Genomic DNA, 26,722 nt, shown 5'->3' on the forward strand with positions numbered 1-26,722 from the left:
GTCATTTTTATTTCTTCCTGAAGGGGCCAATACAATGTAACATTGTTATACAAGCTAGCAGCAAGAAAGGCTGAGCTAACATTATTCTACTTGAGGTTTGTTGTTTAGGGATGTCACTAAAATATTGTTTCTGTTTCCTCTTGCTTTTTTTTAATTTAGTTTTTTGGTCTAAATATTCAGGGTTTAGAAGGATGTTTTAGGTCTTATTTAATTATTTTATAAACTGTAAGCATCAGGAAAAATCATAATCATATTTGATATTTTGGCTTCATTTGAGCCGTTCACTGGTAGGTAAAATGGCTGCTTTCATTAGAATCTGTACCATCACATTTGCTCACAGACAGAGAATGGGTGAAACTCTGATACATCAGCCCTCTTTTCTTGCGAGTCAGTACTGATAGAAGGTGAATTGCCAAACACCCCAGGCTTTAAAACTTCAACGCAAGTTATAGTGACAGGTATATGTGAAAAGAGTGCGGTCACCATGCATCTGGGATACTGGTGAAAACATGACACCAGACTTTTGAAAACATGTAACGCAGTGTCACTTGGAATGCTGCTGCAACAAATTCTTACCAAGTTAAATAAAGATTGGAGTGATATTGTTTTTACTGCAGTGATTCAGCTACGTATATGAAAAAGGTGTGTGTTGATCTGTAAAATGTAATACCTGAGCTGAAGAGCTTCCCTGTAAGAAATCCTTGCCACGTGCTATATGGAGTTAATGAAGAATGCTATTGACTTTGTAGTCCATTCTGTTCATCTCAACTGTGTCATTAAGTCAATGGTTCCAAGTCCTAGAGACCTTGAATGCTATACTATCCATGTGGCGACAGTTTACAGAATTCTTGCTTAGTGATGATGCCAAAAGCAAGAAATGTGAGGCTCTTCAGTCACATATTGATAGTAATGTGAAAAGTACACTCTACTGCATTCTTAGATTTTTACAGGAAAACATGACTGCTGTAGTGGACATAATGAAAACACCCTTGTCTACGAAGTGTTCAACGTAATAGGTGCAGATGTGAAACATCTCCTTGAGAGTGGGCTGAAAAACACTTTTAGTGACTTTGGCATTTGGTAAGCAAAAAAAAAATGCTGAGGAGCAATACAGGGAATTTTATTTTACAATGCATAAGAAATGGCTTGCAATGATGCACAGAAAGTCCCTTCACCGACCATGGCGTTAGAAGTCAATGAAACCTCACTTTGGGACCCTGCACAAGTTCTAGATCCCTTCTGTAAAGGGGAATTTCTCCTGACTTTGAAAAGTACTGCTTAATTTGTGACCGCTTCAATAACTCTGAGGGCATATGCACCCAGTTCAAAGCATAGGTTGCTGAACCTGTCTCAGAGAATCACAATCTTCAGGTGCACCAGTATTGGCATGGAAAGCTAGGTCAGTGGGCAGAGTTAGCAATTTGTGTACTGGCTGCTGCCCCTCTCAAGTGCCAATGTTGTGAGGGCCTTTTTACAGATAGAAGTTTACATGGGAAGAAAAGAGCGAGCCACATGACCAAAGGCTCACGGATGAAGTATTGTTTGGTGTACTACATTAAGTTTTATTTGTAAAACTGTATTTGGACCTCATACACAGTATGTACACTGTCTGTATGCCATGCACTATCAAAGCAGAAAGCAAGCAATGATAAAAGCAAAATGTTCCATAAACACCCAAAAACACTTTTTCTGTTGTTTTTAATGGTGCAAAAATGTGTAACCACTGATTTTTTTTTCTAAACTAATGTTATTGATTTGCAATAAAACAGTGAACACAGCCCGCAGGCCGTTGCGGAAGGCATGACGCCCATCTCAAGATTCTACGCAGTGGGATATAAAAGTGCAAAATAATCCTTCAGGTTCGATTGCCAGTCCATCTGTTGGGGAAATATGGTAATGCACATCTTAAGCCAAGATGCTTGGGATCCTGTAGTGCTTGTTAGTGCACTCTGTGTGTCCTAAACCCCACTTGATAACCCTGTGGGAATAACATCTAATGACCCTTTCCCCCCGCCCTCCCAACTCCCTCTAAACTCCCTCCAAACCCCCTCCCTCTCCACCCCCCAAGCATGTGGCTAATACATCAAAGCATCTGTACTCGGACCTTGGTCAATTCAGTCATGTATTAGGGGCACTGCATCCCATGTTTCCGGATATTGGCGACAGTGTCGTCAGTCGGGTGTTTCAACAGGTCCACCAATGCCACCCATGCCCGTGCCATCTCCAGCGTTCTCTCATTACCAGGGTGGTTGGCCATCTGCAGTCGGAAGGTCCCCTCGCAATCCGCCCACATCACCATCTCCCTAGTCCAGCGTGCCACACTTGTGCCGTTTTTCATTTTCCAATGACTAGTGAGTTCCCTTTTAGCCAACACCAACCCCAGATCTATGAACTTACTAGTAACTTTATTCCTAGCATTGTGGGGGAACCAGTGCAGCAAACAACCAGGCGACACTGCTATGTCCCGCTCCGTAACAGCCACCAGCCCAGTTGTCACCCCCCTCCAGAACTCTCCCAAATGTAGACAATCCCAGAACATGTGGAGAAACCCCGCACCCTCGGGCACGCAGTCCGGGCCCCGAAGTATTCATTAATCTTGCCCGGGGTAAGGTACGCCCTGTGCAGGACATAGAAGTGAATCAACAGGCCCTTTTCACAAGTTCCCCCAATGGTTTCTCATCAATGGCCTCACCCAGGTCCTCCTCCCATTTGAGGCGCAGTGCTGTTAGGGGCCGACGTAGTCCTTGTGTAATACGCCTTTAGAGGCAAGTGACCGCGTTGATAGTACCCGCCGCCATCACCACATAATGACAGGCCAGGAAGGTCTGAGGTTCCATTATCCCCTCTCGCCAATGTTTTCTGATAGCTGCCGTCAGAGCGGCATGTAGGAGGAAATCACCTCTAGGTAGGTCGTATCGCTCCCAAAGATCATTAAATGGGAGCAAGGTATTGTCTTCGAATAAGTCTCCTACAGTGGAGATCCCAACCTCATTCCATAAGCGCAACCTGCTCCAGTCCCCTCCATGAGGCAATGCCTCCCAAACAACCAACGGGATCTCAGGCGCATATGGGGTCCTCATCTGCGCTCGTCTAGCTAGTCTGCTCCAACACTGGCGCACCGTTTGTAAGTCCGAGGGGATCACCCCCACCCCCATGGGCAGATGCAGACGCAGTAGCACCCGGGATAGGAGGTTCAGGCCTGGGTCCAGACCACCCAGGGCTTCCGTATTTTTTAACCGTCCAGCCATCCATTTCGTGTAATACTGCAGCTGCGCTGTATAATAATAGGCCTCAAAATTCGGCACCGCGAAACCCCCCTCCGCCCTGGGTCTCATCATAGTGGTGAGAGCCACTCTCTGCCTCCCAGTACCCTAGAGGAAACCCGTGAGCATTGTGTTGAGTTGAGAAAAATCTTGGGTGGGATCCAGATTGGGAGTGTCCCGAAGAAATAGAGACGCCTGAGTAATGTAACCATTTTCACCAACGCCACCCTGCCTGCCACAGATGATGGGAGGGTCCCCCAGAACTCAAAGTTGCCCTTTGTGCTACGCACTGCGCGCCCTATGTTACCCTCCAGTAGATCGACAGGGTCATGGTAAATCAGAGTGCCCAGGTAAAGTAAGCATCTAGTTTCCCAAGGCACACCCTCAGCTTCCGTAGATCCGTCTCTACCCCATTGTGTAGGGAAAAGACACGACTTTGCCCAGTTCACCCTAAGCCCCGCAACTCTACCCAGGACACCTAGCAGCTCCTTGGCTCCTCGTAGGGCCTCCCCCGAGTTGGCCAGAAACAGTAGGAGGTCATCCGCATATAACACAATGTGCTGTAACTGTCCCTCTACCACCAGCCCCTGAGAGTAACGGTCTGACCTGGCGTCCACGGCCATGGGTTCCATCGCCAGCGCAAACAATAAGGGCGATAGCGGACAACCCTGTCTCGTACCTCTGCCTACTATACAACCCTCCGAAATCAACCCCCCCCCCCTGCTCGGACTCTGGCAGTGGAATTTTTGTACAGGAGTGCCGTCCACTCAACGAAACAGTCCCCCAGGCCAAATGCTCTCAGAACCCTAAAGAGATACGGCCAATCTAGGCTCCCAAAAGCCTTCTCAATGTCAACTGTAAAAATGCATGCTTTCTCCTTGCAATAGGTGTCTGCCCCCAATATGCGCAGCAGCCTACGGACATTCATCGCCGTGTTTCTGGATGTGTTAAAGCCTGCCTGGTCTACATGGATAAGCATTGGTATGTGGGCTAATAGTCGATTTGCCAATATATGGCTTAATATTTTATAGTCTAAGTTAAGCATGGATAGGGGCCGATACGCACTTCGGTCCTCAGGTGGTTTATCAGGTTTTAACAGTGGGACAATTATCGCTTCCCTCGTTGAAGTAGGAAGACACCCCTCCTGTTTCGCCTTGTTGTACAGTGTCACTAGCCATGGGGCCAATACATCTATGTATGCAGAGTAAAACTCCACCGGGAGCCCATCCGTCCCCGGGGTCTTATTCCTAGCCATATGTTTGATGGCGCTACGAACTTCCCCAATCTCCACCTCTCTGCCCAGTTCCTCTGCCGCCTCAGCATCAACCTTAGGAAGCTCCACATCAACCAAAAGCCCCTGGGTCAAGTCTATTCTGGTAGAGGGAAGCATAATACTCCAAAAACTAAGCATTGATATCTTGTTGACTGTAAAATACTTCGTCCTCATGTCCCCTCAGCTCTAAAATCATCCTTCCTCGACACGGGGGATTAGCCAGCCAGGCAAACAGTGCCCCAGATTTGTCACGTTCCGTATGAGCTCGGGAGACGTATGCCTTATAATTGAAGAAACGCAGCTTTTCTACTTGCGTAGCAAGGACTTCTCGGGTTGCGAGATGATCAGCCTGCCTATCTATTCGCTCCGGTCTCTCTTTCTCCAGTTTGCACTTCCCATAGCAGCACCCTCTGCACTCCAACCACTTCTCCAATGCAGCGACCCCTAACGACAGTTTTAAAGGCATCCCATTCAATAAGTGGACTCGTCGCTGTCCCGGCATTATCTAAAAAATAATCATCGATAACGGAACCTATTGTGGCCCGAAACACTGAGTCTTCCAATGCCTCCGGGTGCAGACGCCAACTAGGTATAGTAGGTCTAAGCCGTAGCCAGTCTAAGGACAACAACGGGTTATGATCAGAAATCGTTCAAGCCAAATATTCACTGAGTGTGACCCCCCCCATGCACGTCTGGGGAACATAGGATCGAGTCCAACCGAACGTGCAGTTCGTGCAATGCAGAGTAGTAGGAATAATCCCTTTCATCCGGGTGATGGGCCCTCCAGGTATCCGTCAACCACCAATGTTGCTGCCAGTCACATCTGATTGCTGCAAGCCTATGTATGGGAGCGTCTGGGAGTGGTGGGTGAGATCAGTCCAGGTCAACGTCAGTAATACTGTTAAAGTCCCCCCACAACAGTACCGACCCTGTCAGCATGGTAACCAACGTCCTTGAGAGATGTGCAAAGATTGTAGATTGGTCCATGATGGGAGCATAAAGACTCCCCATCACTATATCCCTGTCGTCTAACCGCCCCGATACCACCGCATACCTGCCATCGGGATCTACCAGTTGCCTGGTACTCTGAAAAGGAACTCCTGCCAGCACCCAGATCAATGTGCCTCTGGCATAGGTCGAATACGTAGTGCAAAATACCTGTCCCTCATCTTTTCTGCAATGCGATCCCTTCCTTCTGCGTCAAATGAGTTTCCTGTAACAGGACAATCGGCACCCCTCTCTGCACTAGGTACGTGTGTATTTTATGACGACGCAAGATCGTGTGCATCCCCCTGACATTCCAGGAGATGCATTTAATGCCTATGGGGGATTCCATTGCTTGAACCCTGTCAGTCCTCCTTCGAACCTCCCGATAGCGACATGCCTGGCCCCAAACAAACCCCCCTCAGCAACCAAACCCCCCCAACTCCCCCTCCCCAGGACAGGTTCCAACCAACAAGTCCCCATCCAAACTACTGTGGTGAACTACAAGTCACGAAAAAGTGGAGGGGCGTAGGCTGGCCCTGTGGGACCCAGAACCCCCCATCCACCCCAGCTAAAACCCCACTCCATAATGTAGATGGTGGCCCCAGCAGTTGCTCTGGTGCTAGTAAGCTGTTGCCACATCATGGTAGCCTTTCCAACAGTTCGCCCCCATTGTCACAATGACCATTCTTCTTGTAGCTCGGCGTGCGACCGTCAGACAATGCCATCTGCTGTTTGGGGTGTAACATCTGACAATTCAATCTCCGAGTCTCCGTTCGTGCTACTGGGACGGGAGCTTTCAGATCTGTCCATGCCATGCTTGCTGTTCATCGAGTTTGGACTAGCCTCCCCCTGGCTAATCTCTGCAATGGCCTGCACGGCCGTGTGTCTCTCGAGTGTCGACCTGTCGGAGTAGGAGCCCTCGGAATTCATGGGGGAGTGCTCGATGCCCGTCGGGCACTGCTTGGTGGCGAAGTACTTGCTGCACGTGGCTTCCGCGTCTCCAGCCAGTGCCAGGCTTCTTGCGGGGCAGTGAAGAAGTGAGTCTCTGTGTTGTCAACCACCCGGAGATGTGCCGGGAATAACATGGCATAGGGAATTTGCAACTGGCGCAGCTTCCGCTTGAAAGTCAGGAAGGACGCACGTTGCCTCTGTACCTCCCTGATGAAGTCTGGAAAGATCATCACCCTGGCATTCTCAATCTGCAAATTCCGTTTCTCTCGGGCTTGCTGCAAGATGTGATCCCTATCTCGATAATGAAGCAGCCGGACCACCATCGGCCAAGGAGGGGCCCCAGGGTTGGGTGGTCTAGTCAGGACCCCGTGGGCTCGCTTGAGTGCATAGAAGGAGGAGAGCCCCTCCAGAGCCACTTCTGTTTTAATCCAGTTTTCCATAAACTGCACTGCATCGTTCCCTTCCTCTCGCTCCGGGACCCCCACAATGCGCAGATTGTTCCGGTGGGAGTGCGCTTCGCTGTCCTCCGCTCTCACTTCCAGCACCCTGAACTTGGCCTCCACTAGCTTCAGTGAATACTGTAGTGCTGTGACTGCCTCTGGGACCTCCTGCAAGGCTTTCTCGTTAAACTTCACTCGCTCCTTAAGCTTACGATGGTTGTCCTTCAGCAGATTGAGGTCTGCCAGTATATCTTTGTCTCCAGAGATTCTTTCGAAGAAGTGAGGGCCTGCATGATGTCCACCAGAGTGGGACCCTCCGGGACGGCATCCTTCTGCCTCACTGCCACCTCATCCTCATCGCCCGTGTGCGGCCCCGTGTATTCCACTTGCAATGCAGCGAACCCTTTCTTTCTGGACACCCTCCCCATTGTTAGCGGCTATATAGGTTCTCAGGGGTCTTCGGGGTGGTATCAGAAAGGATCTCCAAGCGTAAGCACCGAGCTCGGCAGTAGGGCGGGCCAGTCCGCACCGTCAGACCACATGACCTGTGTTCGACGCTCACATCCGTGCACGCAAGCCGTCAGCGTTGAGTTCCATTTCCAAGGGCCTCTTCCGTGTACACAAGCTGTTGGCGTGAGACACCAACGCGGGGAATCACCCCTCCATGGGTACCGTCAGCCAGCGCCGTCAGTCTCAGCGGAACTCCCAAACAATGCAGCACCGTCCCGCTGTATCAATGCCCTCCTCACAATGCTCAACCAGCTCCCAAGCAGGCTAAGTGAGCTCTCACCTTCCCGGTATCAGCCGTTCATCTCCTTGCTACAGTCCCGGTCAGGAGCCTACACAGCACAGGCCCAGCACAGCGCTGCCCACTACTACTTTGCCACCGTAGCGCAGTGTTCAGGGTGGTCCCCCCAGTCTTTTTCAAGCCACCAAGGAAATTCAGGCCGGTCTACAGCGGTCACCTTCACGCCGTGGGCCCACAATTCGCCCCTCACTGCCGCATCAGTCAGGGCTCGACATCGCCGGCAAATGCCACCATTTTGTGGAGGTGTTTCATCTCCCCGGTCAGGGGCGCGTGCTCAGCTCTCCGCAGACAGCGGGGTTCCGCTCTTCCTCAATGCCGGTTTCACAATTGCCGAGCGGTGCCAAACGCCGAGCGGTACTCACTGCGAGCCTGGAATCACCCCGTCGGCACCCAGTAAAAGTTGCCGCATCAGCGCCCAGTCGCCATCTTGATTCTTCAGTACCCGGAGCTCTTGGGGATATAATCAGCTTTCTCGCCACTTGTAAAGCCCCGCCGCCACTCTGCGGCCGCTCACCCACCACAGGTTTCACAGCAAGGGGCACCTCTATGACATCAGGATCATTACGGACGAGGGGAAGCCACGGACGGAGCTCCGGAGTCCGCTTCCCCTCACATCGGCACCTAGCCACGCCCCCCAAGTGTAACCACTGATAACCACTGTTTTTAAGGTATTGAAATCACTGAAAACCCCCCACCAGAATTTACCAAAAATAGAAACTGAAAACAGGAAAGCCTAATTATAATGATTTTACTGTTTCTTACAGCCAGGTTTAAGGGGGGTGGGGGGGGGTGGGGGTAAAAAACAGTAAACACTGACTACATGTCCGCCCAGACTAATTGGGGAGGCAGATATGTAGCCATTTCTCCAACCACCCTTACTCCCTAGGGCCGTTGGGGAAGTTCAGCTATGAGGCAGACAGAGTAGTCTCTGCTGTGGCCAAACTTAAGGTCCGCCTGCAATGAAATTAGGCGGGTGGACCACGATTTTGAAGGGGAGGGAACTCCGCCGCCTTCGCAATGGAGCTCCTTTTGCGGTAACATATAAATCGGGACCTAAATCACTAAGCAAACTGCAAATGGCACAAAACTTCACCACACAACTCATCTATAACTTAAACAGTTTGGACCACACCAACCCTGTAGGGACAGAAAAGTCCCTCACATGGTGATGGACGTGCGCCTCTGCCCCGAGTGCTTCAACTGTAACGATGCCTGGATCCCCAATGCCGATTTTTGTTGTCATGATAAAACGCTGATCATGTGTGTGCGCGTCATGACATAGGCCTGTCTCAAGGATTGTGGTCTTTTTGGACTAGGAGGGACACACAAAGTGCTACCTTCAAAGCTGAGAAAAGCTTTTGCGTTTGCCAGGAGTAAAGCTGCACGAGGGCGGTGGTGGCAGCAGACTGTGAAGCGATCAGTAGGACTGAAAAGGGCTTCTTACCCGTGTCACTGGAGTGAGACCGATCTGCTCACTCATTTAAAGTTCCTCTGCTGTATGCTTAACTCACCATTGGCTTCATTGGTTTGGTGTGTAGCGTGTGTGTGTTATACCTGTGCTGGGCATAAGTGTGTCTGTGAATAGTACTGTGTATGGTAGATGTAGTTATGTGCAGTGTGCATGTTATATGCTTGTGCTAGGTGAATGTGTGCCTGCAAATTAAACAATACATGGAAGACTCTGAGTCCCATTTTGGAGATCCAGGCCTAACTGGAGGAACATGAGGAGGTACAGGGGTCCCCCAGGGAGATCTGTGGATTGCTGCATTCCTGGCAGCTGGGTGGGACACATTGAAGGAAGGGAGAGCCGGGCTCTTCAGTACACTTCAATGGATGCTCTTGGATTCAGAGAGAGGTCACCAGAAAAGGTCCTGGGCACACCTCAAGAGGGAGATGAGGCTGATAAGTGAATCATAAAGGGTAGGAGATGTGGCCCTTGGATAACCCTTTGATGCTCATATTACTGTGACTGACATCCGGGTGTGAACCTCTAGTCACTCCTATGGCCTGTGCAGTGGGGCTATCAGATTTAGAGTCGCTCCTGCTTTGACAGGCTGCTTTCTGGAGGAAGGGCAGAGCAGGAGTGGGCACCTAAAAAGGAAGCAGACCCCAAACATAAACTTCAAAGACTCAGACTCTTAATCACATTTGCTGTCTGGATTGAACTACAAGATGGAGAGGTCGAGCCTCCCAAAATTTTGAACAGTCAAACAGCTTGTCGGGCTCTGCGAGGAGAAGAAGCTCTGCAAGAATTCTAGCTGTGACCAGGCCTGGGGCTAAGGTCTGCCAGTCTCCCAGCTGGGTGAGTGATCACCGCCCAGGGAATCCAAGGTCTCCTGCTCCTGGAGCACCAGTGCCTGCCTGCTTGCCAAGACCAGTGTGCTCTGTGAGGAAGAGGAGGGCATTGGAGGGAGCAAGGTTCAGTGGGAGATTCTGGCGACTGTATCCCTGTAGTGAGGTGTGAAAAGGCGGCTACTGCACCAATTGGGTAGTTGGCCATGCACAGGGTAAAGTCAGCAGCCCCCGTATACTAGAGGAGGGCCGCTGGGATGTGAGACATGAACTTTACTGTACTGTTCGGGTCATCAACCATGAGCAGGTTGGAAGTCGTTGATCCTGTATGCTAGGTGGGGCCACTGTGATGATGACTGCCCAGGTGATTGGACCCTGGACCGTGTACAGAGGGAGGCTGGTGACCCTGTATGCCAGGTATTGCTTCTGTGAAACGATTTGGCCAAAGACCATATACAAAGTGAGAACAGTGCCCCTGTATGCCAGCTGGGGATACCAGGACAAGGCAAGAAATGTGGTCTGGTCAAGCCGGTCACAGTGAGAACGTTGTGTCCAAGGCGAGCCAAAGCCCAGACTGAGGGCCAGTACCAGGAGCATCACACTCCCCAATCTACCTGTGGGGAAGATCCCAGGAAACTTACTAGCATCGGTGGAGCATCGAGGACTCCCCCAGCTGCCTCTGCAGGACTGTGTTAGGAACTTGAGGACACCGGACCACTGCCCTTCGGGGGTTTAATGTGAAGAACTTACTTGAGACAGCTGCTGCAGCTTCTGCACCTGCAAAGGGGTGCACTTGGAGAATCCAGTCGTTGAGATCCTGCTGGTGCTGGTAAGACTGATTACATGGCCAGGTGGCCCAGGATCATGGCTGCCATAGAGCACTGTGGCGCTGGAAAATGTTTGACTTTGATAAGAGGCGGAGAGGGACTCCTGACACTCAGACTTCTAGTGGTGTGTTACCTGAAAGTCACCTACAGTGAATGGGGAATAATCACTACTGCTAGTGAGAGGTGAGTGGGTCTCACAAACGCGCCTGTTGAAACACTAGAGTCCTGACCTCAGGCACCTGAATTGTTGGTTTGTGAATGCCCTTTTCTACTTGGTGTTGGTAAATAAATACTCCTTTTTCACAAAAGCAAGTATTTGACTGGACAATAATTTATTGCTGCTGCACTTATTTTGAGTTATGAGCATGTGTTCACCTACCTATGTCTATCAACACGCTAAGAAGATTTGGACTGCTCAACCTGCGTTACCACAGAGTCGAGTGCTGAAGGAGTACCTGGCACAGTTGCTCAGGTCCCATAGTAGGTCTGACCCAGGGGCATTAGGAGTAAAAGGCCTCAACACTCATGGTTGCGCGCAGTAGTCCTGCTTGCGTCGTGGCCCCTGAACAGGGATCTGACAGACCTCAACAGGCTGTCTATCCAGCAAGAGATCATCCTCCAACCATTTAATCCTGTTTGACTAATACCCCAGGTGTCCTCTTCCCCTTCTTCCAGGATGTCCATTATGATCCGCAGAATCCCTTGGCCATGTAAGCGAGACACAAAATATATCAAAATGAAGAACAATTAAAACACACACACACTGCATACTCAAGGAAGAGAAAGTACCCGCAGTTAGGGTGAAATAGCCATTCTTTATCGGGTAGGGCAGAGGGAAGACGCCCAAACCCCGCCGTAGCCCTCCACCTCCCCCATCTGGGGTGCAGGTAAAAAGGTTTGCATCTCTGATTCAAAATGGCAATATGTAAGCAGACACAGTTATAGAGCATTGGCCCAGCCAACCTTGCAGGTTTCTGCAGCAGGAGAGGAGGACAGAGAAAACACACCAAGTGTCCTTGTGCATCAACCACCCAGTAGTCACAGCAGTGAAAGCTCTGGTATTTAAATACCTACAATACATGGCATCAGAAGGCTGTCCACAAACAGACCTTGGGGTGGGGAAGGCATGTAAAGTCTGTTCCCAGGAGCTATATGAATGTAAGACACAACTCTCAGAATGCTGAAGGCGTGAGTTATTTAGACCTACCATGAGACCGAATACCGTCTAGTATGTGGCATTATATAGGAAATAGGTTATTTCTCTGTAGCAATCGCTTTGCAGCTTGACACTATTATATATTCACATGCCGTGCATTTCCCATCATCTACTGGTCACATCTAGAATTTTCTGGGATTTTAAAAGTTCATTCTTTTTATGTCCACTATCGGGGAGTCAAGGTAACTTTCTAGGACTTCGCCCAGAAACTCACAAAGGCTCAATACGGGACTACTATTTTAGATTTCTTTGTATCTATTTAGGTGTCACTAACTCCCATCCTTCACCAGAAGGTGGGATAGTCAAGTATGAATCGAGAGTCTCAAGCTGCAAAATGGTCGTCACATTAAGTTACCCGTTTTTTTTTCGCCCACTGACTTCTACTGGATTCACATGCTCTGCACAGACTATGTGGCTGCACTGTCCCCTGTGGATGAGGGCTTGAAGAGCATGTAGTGCCCCTGTGGAGGAAGGATTGAAGAGAGAGTGGTGTGAGTTGTGTCCCATGTGGAGGAGGGTTTGAAGAGTGAGTAGTGTCCCCTGTGGATGAGGGGTTGAAGAGTGAGTTGTGTCCCCTGTGGAGAAGGGTTTGAAGAGTGAGTTGTGTCCCCTGTGGAGGAGGGTTTGAAGAGTGAGTTGTGTACCCTGTGGAGGAGGGCTTGAAGAGTGAGTAGTGTCCCCTGTGGATGAGGGGTTGAAGAGTGAGTTGTGTCCCCTGTGGAGGAGGGTTTGAAGAGTGAGTTGTGTCCCCTGTGGAGGAGGGCTTGAAGAGTGAGTAGTGTCCCCTGTGGATGAGGGGTTGAAGAGTGAGTTGTGTCCCCTGTGGAGGAGGGTTTGAAGAGTGAGTTGTGTCCCCTGTGGAGGAGGGTTTGAAGAGTGAGTTGTGTCCCCTGTGGAGGAGGGCTTAAAGAGTGAGTAGTGTCCCCTGTGGATGAGGGGTTGAAGAGTGAGCAGTGCCCCTGTGGAGGAGGGTTTTTAAGAGTGAGTAGTGTCCCTGTGGAGGAGGGCTTGAAGAGTGAGTAGTGCCCCTGTGGAGGATGGTTTGAAGAGTGAGTTGTAGTCCCTGTGGAGGAGGGCTTGAAGAGTGAGTAGTGTCCCCTGTGGATGAGGGGTTGAAGAGTGAGTTGTGTCCCCTGTGGAGGAGGGTTTGAAGAGTGAGTTGTGTCCCCAGTGTAGGAGGGCTTGAAGAGTGAGTAGTGTCCCCTGTGGATGAGGGGTTGAAGAGTGAGCAGTGCCCCTGTGGAGGAGGGCTTGAAGAGTGAGTAGTGTCCCTGTGGAAGAGGGCTTGAAGAGTGAGTAGTGTCCCTGTGGAAGAGGGCTTGAAGAGTGAGTAGTGCGCCTGTGGAGGACGGTTTAAAGTGCGAGTAGATTCACATGCTATGCATAGACTATGTGGCAGCACTGTCCCCTGAGGAGGAAGGCTTGAAGAGTGAGTAGTGGGCCTGTGGAGGAGGGTTGAAGAGTGAGTAGTGCCCCTGTGGAGGAGGGTTTGAAGAGAGAGTAGTGTCCCTGTGGAAGAGGGCTTGAAGAGTGAGTTGTGTCCCCTGTGGAGGAGGGCTTGAAGAGTGAGTTGTGTCCCCTGTGGAGGAGGGTTTGAAGAGTGAGTTGTGTCCCCAGTGGAGGAGGGCTTGAAGAGTGAGTAGTGTCCCCTGTGGATGAGGGGTTGAAGAGTGAGTTGTGGTCCCTGTGGAGGAGGGTTTGATGAGTGAGTAGTGCCCCTGTGGAGGAAGGCTTGAAGAGTGAGTTGTGGTCCCTGTGGAGGAGGGTTTGAAGAGTGAGTAGTGTCCCCTGTGGATGAGGGGTTGAAGAGTGAGTTGTGTCTCCTGTGGAGGAGGGTTTGAAGAGTGAGTTGTGTCCCCTGTGGAGGAGGGCTTGAAGAGTGAGTAGTGTCCCCTGTGGATGAGGGGTTGAAGAGTGAGTTGTGTCCCCTGTGGAGGAGGGTTTGAAGAGTGAGTTGTGTCCCCTGTGGAGGAGGGTTTGAAGAGTGAGTTGTGTCCCCTGTGGAGGAGGGCTTGAAGAGTGAGTAGTGTCCCCTGTGGATGAGGGGTTGAAGAGTGAGCAGTGCCCCTGTGGAGGAGGGTTTTTAAGAGTGAGTAGTGTCCCTGTGGAGGAGGGCTTGAAGAGTGAGTAGTGCCCCTGTGGAGGATGGTTTGAAGAGTGAGTTGTAGTCCCTGTGGAGGAGGGCTTGAAGAGTGAGTAGTGTCCCCTGTGGATGAGGGGTTGAAGAGTGAGTTGTGTCCCCTGTGGAGGAGGGTTTGAAGAGTGAGTTGTGTCCCCAGTGGAGGAGGGCTTGAAGAGTGAGTAGTGTCCCCTGTGGATGAGGGGTTGAAGAGTGAGCAGTGCCCCTGTGGAGGAGGGCTTGAAGAGTGAGTAGTGTCCCTGTGGAGGAGGGCTTGAAGAGTGAGTAGTGCGCCTGTGGAGGACGGTTTAAAGTGTGAGTAGATTCACATGCTATGCATAGACTATGTGGCAGCACTGTCCCCTGAGGAGGAAGGCTTGAAGAGTGAGTAGTGGGCCTGTGGAGGAGGGTTGAAGAGTGAGTAGTGCCCCTGTGGAGGAGGGTTTGAAGAGAGAGTAGTGTCCCTGTGGAAGAGGGCTTGAAGAGTGAGTTGTGTCCCCTGTGGAGGAGGGCTTGAAGAGTGAGTTGTGTCCCCTGTGGAGGAGGGTTTGAAGAGTGAGTTGTGTCCCCAGTGGAGGAGGGCTTGAAGAGTGAGTAGTGTCCCCTGTGGATGAGGGGTTGAAGAGTGAGCAGTGCCCCTGTGGAGGAGGGTTTTTAAGAATGAGTAGTGCCCCTGTGGAGGTGGGTTTGAAGAGTGAGTTGTGTCCCCTATGGAGGAGGGCTTGAAGAGTGAGTAGTGTCCCTGTGGAGGAGGGCTTGAAGAGTGAGTAGTGTGCCTGTGGAGGACGGTTTAAAGTGTGAGTAGATTCACATGCTATGCATAGACTATGTGGCAGCACTGTCCCCTGAGGAGGAAGGCTTGAAGAGTGAGTAGTGGGCCTGTGGAGGAGGGTTGAAGAGTGAGTAGTGCCCCTGTGGAGGAGGGTTTGAAGAGAGAGTAGTGTCCCTGTGGAAGAGGGCTTGAAGAGTGAGTTGTGTCCCCTGTGGAGGAGGGCTTGAAGAGTGAGTTGTGTCCCCTGTGGAGGAGGGTTTGAAGAGTGAGTTGTGTCCCCAGTGGAGGAGGGCTTGAAGAGTGAGTAGTGTCCCCTGTGGATGAGGGGTTGAAGAGTGAGCAGTGCCCCTGTGGAGGAGGGTTTTTAAGAATGAGTAGTGCCCCTGTGGAGGTGGGTTTGAAGAGTGAGTTGTGTCCCCTATGGAGGAGGGCTTGAAGAGTGAGTAGTGTCCCTGTGGAGGAGGGCTTGAAGAGTGAGTAGTGTGCCTGTGGAGGACGGTTTAAAGTGTGAGTAGATTCACATGCTATGCATAGACTATGTGGCAGCACTGTCCCCTGAGGAGGAAGGGTTGAAGAGTGAGTAGTGCCTCTAGAGAGCAGGACTTGAAGAGTGAGTAGTGTCCCTGTGGAGGAGGGCTTGAAGAGTGAGTAGTGCGCCTGTGGAGGACGGTTTGAAGCATGAGCAGATTCAAATGCTATGCATAGACTATGTGGCAGCACTGTCCCCTGTGGAGGAGGGCTGGAAGAGTGAGTAGTGCCCCTGTGGAGGAAGGCTTGAAGGGTGAGTAGTGCCCCTGTGGAGGAGGGCTTGAAGAGTGAGTAGTGTGCCTGTGGAGGACGGTTTGAAGCATGAGTAGATTCACATGCTATGCATAGACTATGTGGCAGCACTGAGCCCTGAGGAGGAGGGCTTGAAGAGTGAGTAGTGCCCCTGTGGAGGAAGGCTTGAAGAGTGAGTTGTGGTCCCTGTGGAGGAGGGCTTGAAGAGTGAGTAGTGCCCCTGTGGAGGAGGGTTGAAGAGTGAGTTGTGTCCCCTGTGGAGGAGGGTTGAAGAGTGAGTAGTGCCCCTGTGGAGGAGGGTTGAAGAGTGAGTTGTGTCCCCTGTGGAGGAGGGTTGAAGAGTGAGTAGTGCCCCTGTGGAGGAGGGTTTGAAGAGTGAGTTGTGGTCCCTGTGGAGGAGGGCTTGAAGAGCGAGTAGTGCCCCTGTGGAGGAGGGTTTGAAGAGTGAGTTGTGTCCCCTGTGGAGGAGGGCTTGAAGAGTGAGTAGTGCCCCTGTGGAGGAGGGTTGAAGAGTGAGTAGTGCCCCTGTGGAGGAGGGTTGAAGAGTGAGTAGTGCGCCTGTGGAGGAGGGTTGAAGAGTGAGTAGTGCCCCTGTGGAGGAAGGCTTGAAGAGTGAGTTGTGTCCCCTGTGGAGGAGGGTTGAAGAGTGAGTAGTGCCCCTGTGGAGGAGGGCTTGAAGAGTGAGTAGTGCCCCTGTGGAGGAGGGCTTGAAGAGTGAGTAGTGCCCCTGTGGATGAGGGGTTGAAGAGTGAGTTGTGTCCCTTGTGGAGGAGGGTTTGAAGAGTGAGTTGTGTCCCCAGTGGAGGAGGGCTTGAAGAGTGAGTAGTGTCCCCTGTGGATGAGGGGTTGAAGAGTGAGCAGTGCCCCTGTGGAGGAGGGCTTGAAGAGTGAGTAGTGTCCCTGTGGAGGAGGGCTTGAAGAGTGAGTAGTGCGCCTGTGGAGGACGGTTTAAAGTGTGAGTAGATTCACATGCTATGCATAGACTATGTGGCAGCACTGTCCCCTGAGGAGGAAGGCTTGAAGAGTGAGTAGTGGGCCTGTGGAGGAGGGTTGAAGAGTGAGTAGTGCCCCTGTGGAGGAGGGTTTGAAGAGAGAGTAGTGTCCCTGTGGAAGAGGGCTTGAAGAGTGAGTTGTGTCCCCTGTGGAGGAGGGCTTGAAGAGTGAGTTGTGTCCCCTGTGGAGGAGGGTTTGAAGAGTGAGTTGTGTCCCCAGTGGAGGAGGGCTTGAAGAGTGAGTAGTGTCCCCTGTGGATGAGGGGTTGAAGAGTGAGCAGTGCCCCTGTGGAGGAGGGTTTTTAAGAATGAGTAGTGCCCCTGTGGAGGTGGGTTTGAAGAGTGAGTTGTGTCCCCTATGGAGGAGGGCTTGAAGAGTGAGTAGTGTCCCTGTGGAGGAGGGCTTGAAGAGTGAGTAGTGTGCCTGTGGAGGACGGTTTAAAGTGTGAGTAGATTCACATGCTATGCATAGACTATGTGGCAGCACTGTCCCCTGAGGAGGAAGGGTTGAAGAGTGAGTAGTGCCTCTAGAGAGCAGGACTTGAAGAGTGAGTAGTGTCCCTGTGGAGGAGGGCTTGAAGAGTGAGTAGTGCGCCTGTGGAGGACGGTTTGAAGCATGAGCAGATTCAAATGCTATGCATAGACTATGTGGCAGCACTGTCCCCTGTGGAGGAGGGCTGGAAGAGTGAGTAGTGCCCCTGTGGAGGAAGGCTTGAAGGGTGAGTAGTGCCCCTGTGGAGGAGGGCTTGAAGAGTGAGTAGTGTGCCTGTGGAGGACGGTTTGAAGCATGAGTAGATTCACATGCTATGCATAGACTATGTGGCAGCACTGAGCCCTGAGGAGGAGGGCTTGAAGAGTGAGTAGTGCCCCTGTGGAGGAAGGCTTGAAGAGTGAGTTGTGGTCCCTGTGGAGGAGGGCTTGAAGAGTGAGTAGTGCCCCTGTGGAGGAGGGTTGAAGAGTGAGTTGTGTCCCCTGTGGAGGAGGGTTGAAGAGTGAGTAGTGCCCCTGTGGAGGAGGGTTGAAGAGTGAGTTGTGTCCCCTGTGGAGGAGGGTTGAAGAGTGAGTAGTGCCCCTGTGGAGGAGGGTTTGAAGAGTGAGTTGTGGTCCCTGTGGAGGAGGGCTTGAAGAGCGAGGAGTGCCCCTGTGGAGGAGGGTTTGAAGAGTGAGTTGTGTCCCCTGTGGAGGAGGGCTTGAAGAGTGAGTAGTGCCCCTGTGGAGGAGGGTTGAAGAGTGAGTAGTGCCCCTGTGGAGGAGGGTTGAAGAGTGAGTAGTGCGCCTGTGGAGGAGGGTTGAAGAGTGAGTAGTGCCCCTGTGGAGGAAGGCTTGAAGAGTGAGTTGTGTCCCCTGTGGAGGAGGGTTGAAGAGTGAGTAGTGCCCCTGTGGAGGAGGGCTTGAAGAGTGAGTAGTGCCCCTGTGGAGGAGGGCTTGAAGAGTGAGTAGTGCCCCTGTGGATGAGGGGTTGAAGAGTGAGTTGTGTCCCTTGTGGAGGAGGGTTTGAAGAGTGAGTTGTGTCCCCAGTGGAGGAGGGCTTGAAGAGTGAGTAGTGTCCCCTGTGGATGAGGGGTTGAAGAGTGAGCAGTGCCCCTGTGGAGGAGGGCTTGAAGAGTGAGTAGTGTCCCTGTGGAGGAGGGCTTGAAGAGTGAGTAGTGCGCCTGTGGAGGACGGTTTAAAGTGTGAGTAGATTCACATGCTATGCATAGACTATGTGGCAGCACTGTCCCCTGAGGAGGAAGGCTTGAAGAGTGAGTAGTGGGCCTGTGGAGGAGGGTTGAAGAGTGAGTAGTGCCCCTGTGGAGGAGGGTTTGAAGAGAGAGTAGTGTCCCTGTGGAAGAGGGCTTGAAGAGTGAGTTGTGTCCCCTGTGGAGGAGGGCTTGAAGAGTGAGTTGTGTCCCCTGTGGAGGAGGGTTTGAAGAGTGAGTTGTGTCCCCAGTGGAGGAGGGCTTGAAGAGTGAGTAGTGTCCCCTGTGGATGAGGGGTTGAAGAGTGAGCAGTGCCCCTGTGGAGGAGGGTTTTTAAGAATGAGTAGTGCCCCTGTGGAGGTGGGTTTGAAGAGTGAGTTGTGTCCCCTATGGAGGAGGGCTTGAAGAGTGAGTAGTGTCCCTGTGGAGGAGGGCTTGAAGAGTGAGTAGTGTGCCTGTGGAGGACGGTTTAAAGTGTGAGTAGATTCACATGCTATGCATAGACTATGTGGCAGCACTGTCCCCTGAGGAGGAAGGGTTGAAGAGTGAGTAGTGCCTCTAGAGAGCAGGACTTGAAGAGTGAGTAGTGTCCCTGTGGAGGAGGGCTTGAAGAGTGAGTAGTGCGCCTGTGGAGGACGGTTTGAAGCATGAGCAGATTCAAATGCTATGCATAGACTATGTGGCAGCACTGTCCCCTGTGGAGGAGGGCTGGAAGAGTGAGTAGTGCCCCTGTGGAGGAAGGCTTGAAGGGTGAGTAGTGCCCCTGTGGAGGAGGGCTTGAAGAGTGAGTAGTGCCCCTGTGGAGGAGGGTTTGAAGAGTGAGTAGTGTGCCTGTGGAGGACGGTTTGAAGCATGAGTAGATTCACATGCTATGCATAGACTATGTGGCAGCACTGAGCCCTGAGGAGGAGGGCTTGAAGAGTGAGTAGTGCCCCTGTGGAGGAAGGCTTGAAGAGTGAGTTGTGGTCCCTGTGGAGGAGGGCTTGAAGAGTGAGTAGTGCCCCTGTGGAGGAGGGTTGAAGAGTGAGTAGTGCCCCTGTGGAGGAAGGCTTGAAGAGTGAGTTGTGGTCCCTGTGGAGGAGGGCTTGAAGAGTGAGTAGTGCCCCTGTGGAGGAGGGTTGAAGAGTGAGTTGTGTCCCCTGTGGAGGAGGGCTTGAAGAGTGAGTAGTGCCCCTGTGGAGGAGGGTTGAAGAGTGAGTTGTGGTCCCTGTGGAGGAGGGCTTGAAGAGCGAGTAGTGCCCCTGTGGAGGAGGGTTTGAAGAGTGAGTTGTGTCCCCTGTGGAGGAGGGCTTGAAGAGTGAGTAGTGCCCCTGTGGAGGAGGGTTGAAGAGTGAGTAGTGCCCCTGTGGAGGAGGGTTGAAGAGTGAGTAGTGCGCCTGTGGAGGAGGGTTGAAGAGTGAGTAGTGCCCCTGTGGAGGAAGGCTTGAAGAGTGAGTTGTGGTCCCTGTGGAGGAGGGCTTGAAGAGTGAGTAGTGCCCCTGTGGAGGAGGGTTGAAGAGTGAGTTGTGTCCCCTGTGGAGGAGGGTTGAAGAGTGAGTAGTGCCCCTGTGGAGGAGGGCTTGAAGAGTGAGTAGTGCCCCTGTGGAGGAGGGCTTGAAGAGTGAGTAGTGCCCCTGTGGAGGAGGGTTGAAGAGTGAGCAGTGCCCCTGTGGAGGAGGGTTTTTAAGAGTGAGTAGTGCCCCTAGAGAGCAGGGCTTGAAGAGTGAGTAATGCTACACAGATGTTATAATATTGTCTGACCTACTCGAACTTCCTTTTGTGATTGTATCTACACAGTAAGACTGAGTGAATGTATGTTTGGAGGACTAAATACATGTAATACAAATGTGGTTTAGAGAAACATTACAAACACAAGGTCGCTCCTTTTTTGCAAGTAGAATGTACATTTGGTATAAAATATAGCATAATTGAGTGGTCTGTACAATCCCCATTGCTTATGTACCCAAAAATACTGGTGACCCTCAAACCTCTGGTGTATGTGCTGGAAAAACTGTGTAGTAATCAAGTCCACATCCAGAATGTAGTTTTAAGTAGATTTATTCAAGTTGTTTACAAGATATAGGTTCAGTAGTATTCAGCAGAGAATCAGCCCCACCAGGAGCAGCCAGACAGGCGCTCAGCCCTTATCCAACTGTGGATTTCATAGAAGAACATTCCATATTGCATCATCTCCACAGTGTTCCACTGGTGGAGCAGTGAATGGCAAAAACAGCACTATAACAAGATACTACATATCCTCCTTTCTTCCAGAAGGAAAAAGAGAAAAAAAGAGATAAAGAATTAGATGTAAATATTAGAAGAACAAAATAGAGAGTAGCATACTAGGGAGAACAGAGCGGAGGTAGAGAGAAAGAAAACAAGCAAACGTCTTAAAGAAACAGATAAATAACCTGTTTTCCATCCTCCTTTCTATAAATGAGAAAAAGAAATAAAGAAAAGAAAAAGAAACCACCAATGAGTACTCTCCGCACACCAACTGGCCAGGTAAGTATGCGAGAGAGCAATCCACATCAGGAAGAAACAAGATGACAGAGAAGAGGAGAAATACAAAGGATAACTCATGCTTCCCTGTAATAAAAAAATATTAAGATAATAAAATGTTAACAGCACTGGGTTAAACAATATACTAAAACAGGAAACAATACGTAGAGAATGAACAGAGCACCCAGTGTAAATACAAATAAAGCGCAGGGCAACTTACATAAGAGAAACACATGAAGCGCAGTGCGACTTACACACAAAAGAACAAATGAAGCGCAGGGCGACTTATACATAACATATAACGTGAGACGCTGGGCGGCTTACACACAGTCCAAACGTGAGGCGCAGGGCGACTTACACACAGGACAAACGTGAGGCACGGGGCAAACTACCATTTGGGTAAAAACATGGGATTAGTACCCATTAAAACGAAGTAGATGGAACTGACACCCACTACAAAAACATGGGACTTGTACCCATAAGAACGATGTAAATGGGACTGACTCCCACTAAAAAAAAACATGGAACATGGACCCAACAAAACAACGTAGCTGGGACTTCAACCTACTACAGAAATATGGGGCTTAAACCCATTAGAGACTGTTGTGCAGAGTTTGACAGTGTTGAGGCACAAATAACAAAGATGGGACTAAAACCCAATACAGCACAAACTGTGAAACACTAGGTGACTAGACCATAGACTGTGAAAATACTCTAAAAGAGACTTAAGGCAAAAACCCTTTAACTGTGAATGCTGTGTTGAATAAATGATCCTGTGTAGGATAACAAGATGTAGATACTGTCTGGATAACAAAACACACAACACAACTTATGTGCTAAGAACCAAGGAACTAATATAACTATATGTCGTGAGGTACCCATTAGAACCACAATGTGATATGCTGAAAACAGGCAAAGGTAAACATAATTTAACACTCTAGTGCTCTGTAGTGAATGTCACCATATAGTTCGAGAAATGGTGCACATAGAGACCCCATAGCATTGACAGAATAGAGGCTAATAGAATTTTGAGAGAAAACTCATTAAAATGACAGGCAGTCAACTGTTATGATGTGCTTGTCACCGTTATCAAAGAAGCTTTCTGATGGTTGACAAAAACATAGAGGTGGAAACAGTCCTTGTTTCGGCGACAGGAACATTGTGGCAAACTTCAACAACGAACTGCAAAACAGCTCAGACGCTGGTCTTGCACGAAAGTTCAACAACGTAGAAAAGAGTCACTCCTCTGCAGAGAACACGAAGTACGCACAAGCCGAACAACTCCAACGATGCAGACTCCCAATTCCAAGATGGCGGGACGTAGATGACGCTGTGCCGAAAGGCTCAAGACGCGTCCATGCAGTAGGCTGTCTCTCAGAAGCTGGGAGAGTTGCCAAGAAACACCTACGTCGTCAAAGAATGTCTGTGCAACTCGATGAAGGTAAGAGTGCGCGCAAATTAATGCTCGTGATCAGATTTTAAAACGCACAGTGACAGTCTAAATGCCCTGGCTCAAATTCAGTCAAAGCAACATGCCAAAGAAAAACGAACTCACCACAAATGTTTGACCCACTGCCGAAGCTCCTCTCTGATAGTACGCAGAGACCAAATACAAACACACCCGCAAAACACTGGGCATGCTTGAGACCAAACAGTAAGCAATTTTGTTGATAAGATAGTTGTTGCTGCAATATTCCTCCAGACGTCTCGCACAAATGACAAATGAATGGCAGACAGACTGCTCTGTGAAGGTGAATGCTCTATGAAGACCGTCCAACCAATTTAGTGGCAGACTCATATGACGGTGTGCAGGCATCTGAGCAGACACACAGACAGTGTGCATAAGAGTTCAGAGACACCTTGACTGGCACACACGAGAAAACAGACTTCTTCAGCAGATCGTGTGTAGACATTAATGATGGCAGGCTTACAATACAAAACGTAGGCATTGGCAGACACAGGCGTTGGCAGGCTTATCCTCACTGAAGGCTCAGCAAAAAGGGTAATGGAGGAGACACAGGCAGCTTTGATGACATTTAACGAGGAGATGCAGAAGAACTAGACTGTAGGAACAGTAAGAACAGACCTTTGAGATGCTGTGGGAACAGCAGGCAGAGACTTGAGCTGCGTAGAAACTGGAACTGGCACCTTTGCGTTGAGGGCGACTGGTGGGAGGTTACTGGTGGGGCTGATGTGTGCCAGTAGAAGAGTAAGTGCAGCTGTAGATTCAGAAGTAGCTTGAGGTTGAGAGTAGGAACTCAAGATGTCCTCAAAGGTAGCAGACGCAGGTTCTTTGGTTCAACTTGTCGCCAATAAATTGTAGTAATCAAGTCGACATCCAGAATGTAGTTTTAAGTAGATTTATTCAAGTTGGTTACAAGATGTAGGTTCAGTAGTATTCAGCAGAGAATCAGCCCCACCAGGAGCAGCCAGACAGGCGCTCAGCCCTTTTCCAACTGTGGATTTCATAGAAGAACATTCCATATTGCATCATCTCCACAGTGTTCCACTGGTGGAGCAGTGAATGGCAAAAACAACACTATAACAAGATACTACAAACTGTCGTGTATATTTGTTGTTGACTGCAATTAATACATTATTCCCTTTTTATATCTAGTGGGTGCAGAGCTTTCATCTAAATTGGAAGGTTTAAAAGAAGGCTGGTAATTATCTAGTATGAACTACCATACTATTGTATTCAGAAGAGTTGTTAAATGCTTTGTTTAAATAGTGCACAGGCTCAAAAGGCTGTTTCATGAGACCTGCCGTAAGGAGCTTCTGGTTCCACCTTGGTGCTGGACCCTCATGTGGTGGACACTATGTGTGTTTGTTTTTTCTATAGCAGGAGCCTAACCAGGAGGCAGCAGAGCACTGTACAGGGCCAAAGACAAGCAAAAAGTCAAGGAGTGATAAGAGAGGTAGCTGGTTTGTGATCTGTTAATTAATTTATTGTACTGTGATGTTCTTTAAAGAGCCGCACCTTCAGCTCTTTCCACAATTGGAGCAGCATTGGTGCGGTTCTGGTGGACACATGGATGTTGTTCCAGATTCTGGGTGCTTGGATGGAAAAGGCCTGATGACTTGGTTTTTCTTTGTTACTCTTCGTAGCCTGAAGTCTGATGGTGTCCTAGCTGCTGGTGTGCTGAGCCCCACCAGAGATGATGAGCTTGTCTGCAAGGTAACCCAGGGTGCTGGTCATGATGGCTTTGTAAATGATGAAGCTGCCTTAAAGATGGTGCTGGTAGGCAAGGGGAGCCAATGGACTTCCAGCGGAAGTCAGGTAATCATATTTCTTCGTGTGCTGAATGAGACTTACTGAGGTGTCTGGGATGTTTTGGTTATTTTCACACATGTACTATGAGATAATGTACAGCCCGGCATGGGGCATTATATAAACCGCATCCCTCAGGGTAGGGAATGCTTTAGTTATTTACATACATACCATGCGATAAAGTACAGACTGGCGTGGGGCATTATTTAAACTGCATCACTCAGGGTGGGAAATACTTTGGTTATTTACAGACGTACCATGAGATAATGGATAGCCCGGCGTGGGGCATTATATAAACCGCATCTCTCAGGGTGGGGAATGCTTTGGGTATTTATATACATACCATGAGATAATCTACAGCCCGGAGCTGTGCATTATATAAACCATATCACTCAAGGTGGGGAATGCTTTGGGTTTTTAAATACATACCATGAGATAATGTACAGCCCGGAGCTGTGCATTATATAAACCGCATCACTCAAGGTGGGGAATGCTTTGGGTTTTTACATACATACCATGAGATAATGTACAGCCCGGAGCTGTGCATTATATAAACCGCATCACTCAAGGTGGGGAATGCTTTGGGTTTTTAAATACATACCATGAGATAATGTACAGCCCGGAGCTGTGCATTATATAAACCGCATCACTCAAGGTGGGGAATGCTTTGGGTTTTTAAATACATACCATGAGATAATGTACAGCCCGGAGCTGTGCATTATATAAACCGCATCACTCAAGGTGGGGAATGCTTTGGGTTTTTAAATACATACCATGAGATAATGTACAGCCCGGAGCTGTGCATTATATAAACCGCATCACTCAAGGTGGGGAATGCTTTGGGTTTTTAAATACATACCATGAGATAATGTACAGCCCGGAGCTGTGCATTATATAAACCGCATCACTCAAGGTGGGGAATGCTTTGGGTTTTTACATACATACCATGAGATAATGTACAGCCCGGAGCTGTGCATTATATAAACCGCATCACTCAGGGTGGGGACTTCTTTGGTTATATCTCATACCAGCACTGCACTCTATGTAGTTGAGGTGCCAAGGCAGCCCCGGGACCACGTGACATCCGGTTTCCAAGAAGTTGAAATCATCACGAGGGGAGGACTCTGTGGCACAGAACCAACCTACAACTTTTGAGGACAAACTATTTATAAAGTTTTGTTTACAGATGAAACCCAGCCGGTAACAAATGTGAAGTTTGCTTATGTTTACTTTTATGGTACTATTTGAAGTTGTTTCTGTTTTTGCTTCATGTTCTGCATGTCACTGTACATCTTTTCCTTCTAAATTAACATTTCTTTTTGTACGAGACAAAAATAAAAACGTCCAAATTATATATTACATTCCTCTGCGAAGGAGCAGTGGGGTGTGAACCACCCTAGCTTACAAAAGGGCAAGCCCTACATATGGGGCAGTGGGAATCAACACTTGGAAAATTTGTGTTCATAATTCTCTGACGAAAATGTTCCTTCGTGCACAAGAGTTTTTAATTAATTGATGAAAACGCTGCAGAGAGAAGAGAAGAGAGAGTGTGAGTATATTCACTGAAAAAAACACAGGTTTCAGGAACATTATAATTAGGAATTAGAATGAAAAAAACCTTAGAAATTCACCAAAGAAAACCCAAAGGTTACAGGGACGTTATAGTTAGGCTGATATTTTCCTCGTACAAAACCAGAGAAATTCAGACGTTATAGTTAGCTGAGCTAACAATAACTCTCGCCCCCGCAACGCACTGCTTATGACCTCACATATTACATCACTGATGACATGGGCAGTGACATCACTGATTACATCTCAAATCACATCACTGATGACATCATCCAGTGATCTTGAATGTTTTTTAAAAGTTTATGAGTGCTAAATATATATAGCAAAACCAAAGGAAATGATGGACGGAGTGTTGAACATTGCAAGCACTCACCCCCAGTCAACTGATCTGGGTTTAATCCATCACCGTTCTTTAGCCCACTCTGCCACCCCAGTTCAGACATGGCCATATGCAAATCAGTCTGACCCTGTGCCTCATAGGAACAGTCCAGCCCGAACTGCCAAGCCATGTCTTCCCTGGACCAGAAACAAGCTTCCTAGGACCGGTTTCTGGCATTTCAGCCGTCTTCAGCCAGGCTTGCTTGAATCCAGTGGCAAAGTGAGCAAGGGACTCACGTCTGAGCATACCCTGCCAACTTATGGCGAACAAAGCAAAACCAAAGGAAATGATGGACGGAGTGTTGAACATTGCAAGCACTCACCCCCAGTCAACTGATCTGGGTTTAATCCATGTTAGGGGTCCTTAGGGGCCAACTAGCCTACCTGTTACCTCCAGTAAGCACCACACAGTGGGATTGCTGAGAGGTGGTCGCATCGTTCTAAATTTAGCTCCGGGGTGGTGGCAGTCCCCGGGGCTGCGTGGGGGGGCAGGAGCACTCCTACACATTTTTTTGTAACAATTAAAGCCCCAGGGAGGTGACAGTCCCCAGCTCTGCGGGGGACCGCATAGACCCCCCCCCACATTTAATTTAAGCCCCAAGGAGGGGCAGGCTCCCACATCTC

General features: G+C 49.7%; 1 protein-coding gene and 1 long non-coding RNA gene across 15 annotated transcripts in view; one reads left to right on the forward strand and one right to left on the reverse strand.

Annotated features, from left to right (window-relative positions):
• Positions 1–26,722, reverse strand: part of ST3GAL3 (ST3 beta-galactoside alpha-2,3-sialyltransferase 3) — a 1,226,061-nt gene that overhangs the window by 213,951 nt on the left and 985,388 nt on the right. The window lies entirely within an intron of this gene.
• LOC146835377 (uncharacterized) lies at positions 22,264–24,071 on the forward strand. The gene is made up of 3 exons (XR_014960429.1): positions 22,264–22,321; positions 23,726–23,798; positions 23,989–24,071. It is a non-coding gene; the product is annotated as an uncharacterized LOC146835377 (long non-coding RNA).

Source organism: Triturus cristatus, chromosome 4_2 (genome assembly GCF_964204655.1).
Source record: "Triturus cristatus chromosome 4_2, aTriCri1.1, whole genome shotgun sequence".
NCBI lineage: Eukaryota > Metazoa > Chordata > Amphibia > Caudata > Salamandridae > Triturus > Triturus cristatus.